This window comes from Sinocyclocheilus rhinocerous, unplaced genomic scaffold, assembly GCF_001515625.1.
Source record: "Sinocyclocheilus rhinocerous isolate Xijiao unplaced genomic scaffold, SAMN03320098_v1.1 scaffold1052, whole genome shotgun sequence".
NCBI lineage: Eukaryota > Metazoa > Chordata > Actinopteri > Cypriniformes > Cyprinidae > Sinocyclocheilus > Sinocyclocheilus rhinocerous.
The window spans coordinates 141,359-150,880 of record NW_015656600.1 but is presented as its reverse complement, the minus strand read 5'-3'; the positions used below and the strand labels follow the sequence as shown (position 1 = coordinate 150,880).

At 35.9% G+C, this 9,522-nt stretch overlaps 1 protein-coding gene across 1 annotated transcript in view; it reads left to right on the top strand.

Moving 5' to 3' along the window:
* Positions 1-9,522, top strand: part of LOC107720387 (tyrosine-protein kinase transmembrane receptor ROR2-like) — an 81,125-nt gene that overhangs the window by 6,445 nt on the left and 65,158 nt on the right. The window lies entirely within an intron of this gene.

Genomic DNA, 9,522 nt, shown 5'->3' with positions numbered 1-9,522 from the left:
ATTTTACAAAATAGGTTTTAATCCAAATTTGGCATAAAATTAAAGCCATATGTTTAAATAAGTTGTGTTCCAAATTTGAAGTTGATATATAAAAAAAATGGAGGTTACTATGCGATTTTGTTTAGGTGTTATACCACAAACAGCCACCGGGTGCCATCCAAACTCAATAGAATTTTTTTGATGCATTTTTCTGTCGCAAATGTATAAATTTCTCTTTCAGTATTATTTGAAGAATATGAAATCTTGAGACTCAGACCTTTCCGACGATAAAAGTTTTGATTCCAAAAGACCATAATACATTTTGTAAAAGATATTAAAGTACCATTTCTATAGTAACTCAATGTCCGATTTCAAAACGGTTTTCATAGGATGAATTTTGAGGTTTTAAGCTTTCAAATTATATATAATTTATGATGATTACTAAAACGTGATAGGGAAAAAGCAAACAAAATATAATTTTTGTGACAAAGGTCAGAACTCCTGTTATGAAGTATATGTTTTGAGGTGCACTCTTGTCATAAATTAATCTGTTACTGTTCCTACATAATTTTTAACAACGAACAGTGGTAAAATATCTATTTAGGAGTCTTAGACCTTTCCAAAGATATATAGTTTGCCATGATTAGATTAGGATTTAATCATAATATATTGACGTAAACTTAGCGGGACGGTGACAGTTAAGGGGTTAAATGTATCTGAGTTTTCACTGTGAATATTTAACAGCACAGCTGTTTTCATTATTATTATTTCTTAATTATCATAAATGTTTCTTGAGCACTAAATCATCATATTAGAATGATTTCTGAAGATCATGTGACTCTGAAGACTGGAGTAATGATGCTGAAAATTCAGCAATAAATTACACTTTCAAATACATTCAAATAGAAAGCGGTTATTTGAAATTGTAATAATATTTCACAATTTTACTTTATGAAATAAATGCAGCCTTGGTGAGCAGAAAATCAAAAAATCTCATCAACCCCAAACTTTTGAACAGTTATATGCGATCTAAGTTGCTTTGTATAGAAGCATCAGCCAGTGCAAAGAAGTTAGTAGCTTTGCATAAAGTATAGAAACATGATGTAATAACAAAGTGATTTAGTTATTTAGTTTATTTATTAATGATTTTTTTTTTTGCTGAATCATGCCGTAAAATACATTACGCTGTGTATGGTTATTAGACCATCCGCTTTGTGATATGATGACAGATTTGTCTTGCATGCTGTTTTATTCATTAGTACATTAAGAGCGTGACTTCACTCCACATTGGTCGCCTCTTAGCAGCATGAAAACAGTTTTTCATATTCTGATTCAGGTCAGTGACATACACGAGCAAGACGTTTATGGCTTTTCCTGTGTAATCTTTAACATATTACTCCATTCTTCCTCCTTCCTCGGTCACATTAATCTCACTCTTGCTCGACCTAATGCTCGGGTTTTTTAGCCTTAAAAATGGAAAAAGAATCGCTCTTGAGCCATTGATTGACGCTGGTTATTGAACCATATTAAAGTATTAAAAGTTTTTTTTTTCAGTGCTTCTTTCATACATTTTGATTGATAGATTCAGATTGTTGTTCTCCTAATTTTGCCATAAAATGAACCAGACATTTTGTAGTCTATTCTGGATTTAACTGCTTACAAGAAGTGGCTCTCTGTAGATTAGAACATTAAAAAATAAATTACATTATGTAAATTTGAAATCACTGCTACAATGATAGATTACTACAACATATAGATAGATTTCTAGATATATACAGGATATTAAAGGGTTAGTTCACCCAAAAATTATGAGGTCGGCTTTGCGCATGCGCCACTCAGAAGTGACGCACGCTGAAATGCAGGGGAGAGATCGAAACAAAACAACGGTCACTAAGTACAAAACGAGGATTTGTAAAGAAGAATGTCAGAGGATTTCGATATAAGCCAAGAGGAGACTGGTTTTCCTTTGCTAAAGTAAGGAAACTTTGCTTCCTTTGAACCTGTAAACAAACATTGTTTTTCACGAGACTCACCGGTGCATGCGCAGCGCTGATACGCTCATACGTCATCAGCCCGGAGCTGCTTCTGTGTACAACAGTGAGCGCAAGCTAGATTAAAGTGATTGTTTTGAATATGGATATTTTTCTTACAAAAACGCAGTGATTCGCTACAGAAGGCCTTTGTTCAACCCCCGGAGCCGTGTGAGAGACTTTTTTTTTTTTTTATGGATGGATGCTTTTTATTTAACTTCTTTTGGACTGAAGCAATGCAACACCCGCTGAGTGGCATTAAACAGCGTGAAAGATCAAAGACAATTTTTAATATAACTACGACTGGATTCGTCTGAAAGAAGAAAGTCATATACACCTAGGATGCCTCGGGGGTGAGTAAAACACAGCCTAATTCTCATTTTTGGGTGAACTAACCCTTTAACAATAAGAAAAGGAAAGACAAATAGTGATTCGTAACAACCTTTTAAATGCATCCTTTTTTTTTTTTTTGCAAAGTTGTGTCCCAGCTAGCCAATCAGATTGAAAATAATCAGATCTAATAATTATAAAACCCTGTTTCCGCCATGGAATAAAAATAAATAAATAAATAAAAAAGGTGATTGTAACTTTTTCTCTCACATTTCTGACTTAGTAGCTCACTATTTTGAGAAAAAAGTCAGAATTGCGACATGACTCAGAATTGTGAGATACAAACTCGCATTTCTGAGAAAAAAGTGAGAATTACCATATATAAACTCAGAATTGCGAGATGTTAACTCTGAGTTCATGTAATGATTGAGGTCATGTACATATATTACGCGATAAGTCGATATATTGATTATTGCGACAGGCCTAGTTGCAATACTGACTTTTTTTTCCCTCAGAAATGCGAGTTTATATCTCGCAGTTCTGACATTTTTTTTTCTGAGAGTTGTGAGAAACGGAGTCTGAATTATGAGATAAAATCTCAATTACCTTTTTTTTTATTATTTTTTTTTATTCTTAGCAGAAACCGGTTTTCATAGATTTTTTAAATTTTTTTATAAAAGCTAGATTAGGTTATTTAAAGGGGTCATATGATGCGATTTCATGTTTGTGCATATAAGATCCGTAAAGTCACAAAGATTAAAGTCTCAAACCCAAAGAGATATTCTTTATAAAAGTTAAGTGATATTATTGTCATTTTAAAGACCATTTTATGCCACTGAATATATAATCATAATAATATAATCACAGCATAATAATACAAGAAGGCCTACACAATGACAAATGAAATCAGTGGTTAAGTTGTATTTACAACACTGTTCCAGAACAGTTCAACCCAAATAATTAGATGTGTGCAGCGCGTTTACGGAGGAAAGTTTCCTTATCCTGGTAAGGGACGTAACATTTCCGTCACACGCTTGAGATATTCGGCCAATCACAACGCACTGGATAGCTGGCCAATCAGAGCACACCTCACTTTTCAGAATGATGAGCTTTGTAAACTGCGTAAATTGCATTACACCAAATACACAAAATAATGTTCTTTTTAGCAACGTCATATGACCCCTTTAAATTTTCCATTATTTTGTTCCATTCCTTGATTTTTGTGGCCATCAGTGGATTATATATCTGCTGGGATTTTTCATCAGGCGTATGTTCAGCGGTGTGATAAACGGTTTCGCCGCTGCGTGCCAAACATGTCCTGGGATTATACTTTCCAAGTGCCTGTTGCTGGACGTCTGAAGTCGGTGTGACTCCCACACATATGGTTTCCTTTGACCCGATTCGTCCAAACGCCACATTAAACCAACAAGGTGACATTTTTCCAGAGCCCACCCAGTGTTAGATCAGGAGTAAACCTTAACGTTGAGCAGAGCCTCAGTACTTCAGCACTAATCTCTCCTTGGAGGAGAACGACGTTAATGTGGTTGCCTTCTGTTGGAAAACTGGCCTGCGTCTCTGTCTCTGGTGCCACTCTGCTGCTTATTTTAGAGTTATTGTTTTTCCACTTTGCATGACAGATAAAAATAGACGATCAGACAAAAAGCAAACTGCTTATTCATGCTTATACGTATTGATATGACAGCATTGAGCTGTGTTTTTCATTAGAGATACTAGCTCGGCCAGATGCTGCATCACAGACCTGGATGACACAGGCTACTCAGATTTATCAATGTATGCTGCAGAATTGAGTTTTATGCAGTTTATTCAGAAAATCATGGTTCTACTATCAGCCAACTGAAGGACACTGATCTATTTCAGGCAAAACTGACGAGCGAACAGGTGTGATTTAATTTCTGAACAAAAGCTGGCCAAAACTAAGGTGTTTCATTTAGGTGGTTTGAAACCGCTCGCTTGTGCCTGGTTTGGACATGTTACTCTCAAAGTTCACAAATATATTTGTGGCAACTGTTAACTCCATAAATACACAAATTTGTAAGGGCCTCTATTATCAGCATGATCAAAAGCTGAAAAACCTGTTGCACACTTCTACCATCTGATTGATAGTTTATACCGTTGCAAATAAAAAGGCTTTTTTTTTTTTGCTGTGAAATCTTTGTTTTAGAATAACATGTCTTTAAATCATTTTTTTAAAAATCATGTTAAAATGTGATTGGATATGATAATCAGGCTTTTGAGGAATGTTTATTTGTTCATCTCTCAATCATCACTCTGAATTGCGTTGCATTATATGTTTTGCCTCCAAAATAAAAACCTACAGAGCTTTGAACATAAATATCACACACTTAAAAGACACATTATTGGGAGACATATGGTCACAGCTCATATTTACATGCATTTCATGTAAGTAGTCCACTACTGTTATGATCTCATTGGTTTTACATTATAAGCTTTCAGAATTTTATCTTGATTAAGGGGGTCTGAATACTTTCCGTACCCACTGTAAATATCAGCATCTGCAACAAACTGTGTTTTTGGGCCTCTGAATAAAACTGAGGTGCATTTTTACTCCTCCAGTATGAGCTCCATATTCACACTTTATCATGCTATATGAGCCAAAAAAGCCTGATGTATCAAATAAGGTACTCAAAAGACATGCAATTTTATTTATTTATTTTTGTCTAAAGGTTCAATAAATTGTTCCATTTCAAAAAGTTAGATTTTTCTGACTATTACTATTTCATGTCGGGCTTTACAGGGTTAAACACCATTGAACTGCCTTTGGTCCTTAATGTAATGAGTTGACATGGACTTTTTTCAGATTTATTTGTTTATTCAAGGACTGACACAAGTAAATAAAAAGAAAACGTGTGGCATTGAAATGTTCGCAAACGGTACATTATTTCTCAGCGATTGAAGAGTGAAGAATGAAGAAGAGCTTCGCAGAGCCTCGGTGATGACCGAGGATTGTTCAGTTCCTGTGCAGCTCTAAGCCGCTTCACTCAGTAACTGTTCAAGTGCAAGTTCTGGCAGGAACTTCTGTCAGTGCATTGGACATTTGAGTCTGAGGAATAAAACTGTACCTGTTAAACATCAGCACGTTTTATTTAGTCCAAATTTTAGTGGAACAAACATATTTTGTTAGGTGAGTCCTGCTGGGCAAAGCACAGGGAAAAGCAGCTGTGCGCCTCCATAAATACCACTTGATGTGTTTAGATGAGGAAATGGCCGATCCTCTAGCTGGTGTGTTTTCAGAAACTGCCTTTAATCTAGTGTATTGTAAGATGTTAATCAACAGTACTTGTTTGTGCATGAGCATTGCTGTGTGTGTGTGTGTGTGTCTCTCTCTTTGTGTGTGTGTGTCTGTGTCTGTGTCTCTCTCTGTGTGTGTGTCTGTTTGTGTGTGTGTGTGTGTGTGTGTGCCTGCAGGCCATGTTGGCAATCGTTCCCGAAGAGAAAGAGGGTCAGAAGGCTGTGTGCTCAAAGGGAGGTTTGTGGGTGTAACTTGCAAATATGAATAAAAGGGAGATTGTAGAATAAAAATGAATTTCAAGATATGACATTGATCAAACGTCCCCTGAACTAGCTAGATGTTCAGATCAAAACATGGAGCCCCACTGCAGCATATGTTTTTTTTTTTTTTTACATTTATTTCTAAAGCCAACCTGAACTGTGAATCTTTGTTAGTTACAATCATGAACTATAGTAGACATGCTCAGTTTTGATATTCAATTATTTGTGGGCCTTTGAGAGTAACTTGTCCTAATCAGGTACAACATAATAATAACCCCGATAAACTCATAGTGAAGTGTTTTTTTATTATTTTTTTAAAATGTATTTATTTTTTTTACTTTACACTCGGGTAGAAATATTTTTTATTATTATTTGTGTCTAACCTCAACAAACTGTTTGAAGTAAAGAACCTGAAAAGATTTCCATGTTAAAGAAGGTAGAACACTCCCATCTATTACACAATTGCCATGAACCAGCAGTTTGATTGTATTTATAGGAATAGTTCACCCAAAAATTTAAATTTGCTGAACATGTGCTCATGCTCAATCTTCATCAGATTTGGAGAAATGTATCATTGTCATACTGTCTCAGCAATGGATGCTCTGCAGTGAATGGGTGCCGTCAGAATGAGAGGCCAAACAGCTATACTAATCACAATAATCCACAAGCAATCCACACCACTCCAGTTCATCAGTTAATGTCTTGAGAAATGAAAAGCTGTGTGTTTGTAAGAAACAAATCCATCAAGATGTTTTTAGATTCAAAATATCACTTCTAGGCAAAATATGAGTCCATAATAACGCTTCCTCCAGTGAAAAAGACCATCCCTTGTTGTCTCTCACATCAAAATTCACCCACATTTGTTTAGAGCTGTTTTTGAAAAAGCAATATTATGGATTATGTACTCATTTTAGCCGGAAGCAACAGTTTGAAGTTAAAAACATCTTAATGATGGATTTGTTTCTTACAAACATGCAGCTTTTGGCTTCTCAAGACATTAACTGATGGACTGGAGTGGTGTGGATTGCTTGTGGATTATTGTGATGGTTTTATCAGCTGTTTGGACTTTCATTCTGACGGCACCCATTCACTGCAGAGCATCCATTGCTGAGACACTGATGCAATGCTACATTTCTCCAAATCTGATGAAGAAACAAACTCATCTTCATCTTGGATGGACTGAAGGTGAGTAATCTTTCAATAATTTTTAGTTTTTGGATGAACTATTCCTTTTTCCAGAAGTTTAGAACCACCAAATCAAATAAATCACCTTCGTTTTCACCACATTTAGTTATACTATATTGAGTATTGCCCTGTCAGGTGAAATCTTGTTTTACCCATAATCCTGCTCCATTTATATGATTAACCATCATATTTTTTCATGGTTGTATAAAGGCAGAACAATAGCTTGCAATTACTTTTAAACAATCAAATACACAATTGGTCTAACCGAAAACCAGTGTTTCAGTGCACATTGTGACAGTTTCATAGTGCAAAACATCCATTTTTATGAATGGCACTTAAATAAGACATTTGTAAATCCTGTAGATCTTACATACTAGCAGGAATTTACGAAACGTCCTTCCCTCAACCTCTCCCACAGAAAAATAAATTAATGTCTAGCTTGCCTGTCCAGATAAAGTTTACGTTTGTAATCCTTACGCCTTCATGAATCAAGGATCTGTAGAGAAGCTTGCATCGGAGCTGCTGGAGAAATGAAATGTGTTATGGCCGTCTGCCAGCGCTAGATCTGTGCGTTCATCGCCCATCCGTCATCCGATGCCTGATTCACGTCTGCGGCGGCAGGTGTTCACCGCGGATCACTGCATTCCATCAGCTGACGGAGCTGACATATACTGATCCCGAGAGCCTTTCAAATGAGATAAGCCAAGAAACTAATAACCTAAAGGCATGCTGGCTTCACGCAGCCAGGAAGGAATTTATTCAAAATGAATTCAGTTCATAATCTGCACTGACAGGAGATGCTCAAATATTCTAGCCGAAGCAGTCATTGTGGTGGATATACAGTATGGTTAATACTATTCTATTTATTTATTTATTTATTTTGGTAAATACAAATTATATTACTTGCACAAGAAAATTAAGCACAAGGAAAATACACTCTCACCGGGATATTTCACCCTATGGAAGCCCGTTTCGGCCACTGAATAAAAAATAAAAAAGGTAACTGACTTTTTTACCTCGCAATACTTTTTTTTTTTTTTTTTTCACAATTCTGACTTTTTTCTTAAAATTGTTTGATATAAAGTTGCATTTCTGAGAAATAGTCACAATTCTGAGAAATGAAATCGCAATTCTGAGAAAAAAGTCACAATTAGTTGCAATTCTGAGAAATAAAATCGCAATTCTGAGAAATAAAATCATAATTCTGAGAAATTAAATCGTAATTCTAAGAAATGTAATTGCAATTCTGAGAAATGCATTCGTAATTCTGAGAAAAAAGTAACAATTAGTTGCAGTTCTGAGAAATGAATTCATAATTCTGAGAAATTAAATCGTAATTCTAAGAAATAAAATTGCAATTCTGAGAAATGAAATCATAATTCTGAGAAATTAAATCATAATTCTAAGAAATGAAATTGCAATTCTGAAAAATGCATTCGCAATTCTGAGAAATAAAATTGCAATTCTGAGAAAAAAGTCACAATTAGTTGCACTTTTGAGAAATGAAGTCACAATTCGTTTTTGATTCTACAAATCAAAGAAATGATTCATTTCAGTGTGGTTAGTCTTACAGACACATTATAGCTGTTTTTGCTATTTGATGTAACTGATATCCATTTCTTGTGTAGGTTTTGATTGAAGGGTGTACGGTTTTTACATGTGGCACAGTGACGTGATTGTTTCAGTCTTTCCACTCTTTTTTCCCCCTGCAGTTGTCTGAAAGTAATATTGTGCCATTGATTTTGATTAATACCTGCTCTGATAGAGATGGAAGTGTGTTTTCAGCAAACTGCTGTTTCATGTTGAGCTGCTGAGATGCCGGGCTCTTTAATGATACACTAGGAAACGCTCTGAAATCTGTTTTTAATTTGCCTCATAAACAGTCACAGGACATTGCCTCATGTTTAATACCGCATACCTCCACAAGTATGTAACGGTCCACCATCTCCTGCTTCTTTTGGATTGGGATGTATGTTTTCTTCTTGGACTCTGGGCTCATTTTAGCTTTCTCTTTAACATATATACCTGTGTAGTTCGGTCTCACATTGTTTTGATTGTCGTCCGTCTTGACAACAGCTGTAGAAAAAAAGCAAAACCTTTAACTGTTACTTTAATTTGAGCTGTTTTTGTTCAAACTCTTAATAGAATTATCGTTTCAGATTCACTGCATAACGAAACCAAGACTTTCTCTGCTCCAAAACCGAGTGAGCTGCCTAGACCGTAATTCACTAATGTTTGGGCCGTAGGATATGTTTGTTTTCAATATTCTGAAGAGAAGGAAAATAATAACCGTAAAGGGAACAGGTTGTGAAGGAGGCCGATTGGCTTTCGGGGAGCCATGTTACTCTGTGTGTGTGTGTGTGCGGGTGTGGGTGTGGGTGTGCGTGCGTGCATGTGTGTGCGCGTGTGGGTGTGGGTGTGCGTGCGTGCATGTGTGTGCGCGTGTGGGTGGGTGTGGGTGTGTGTG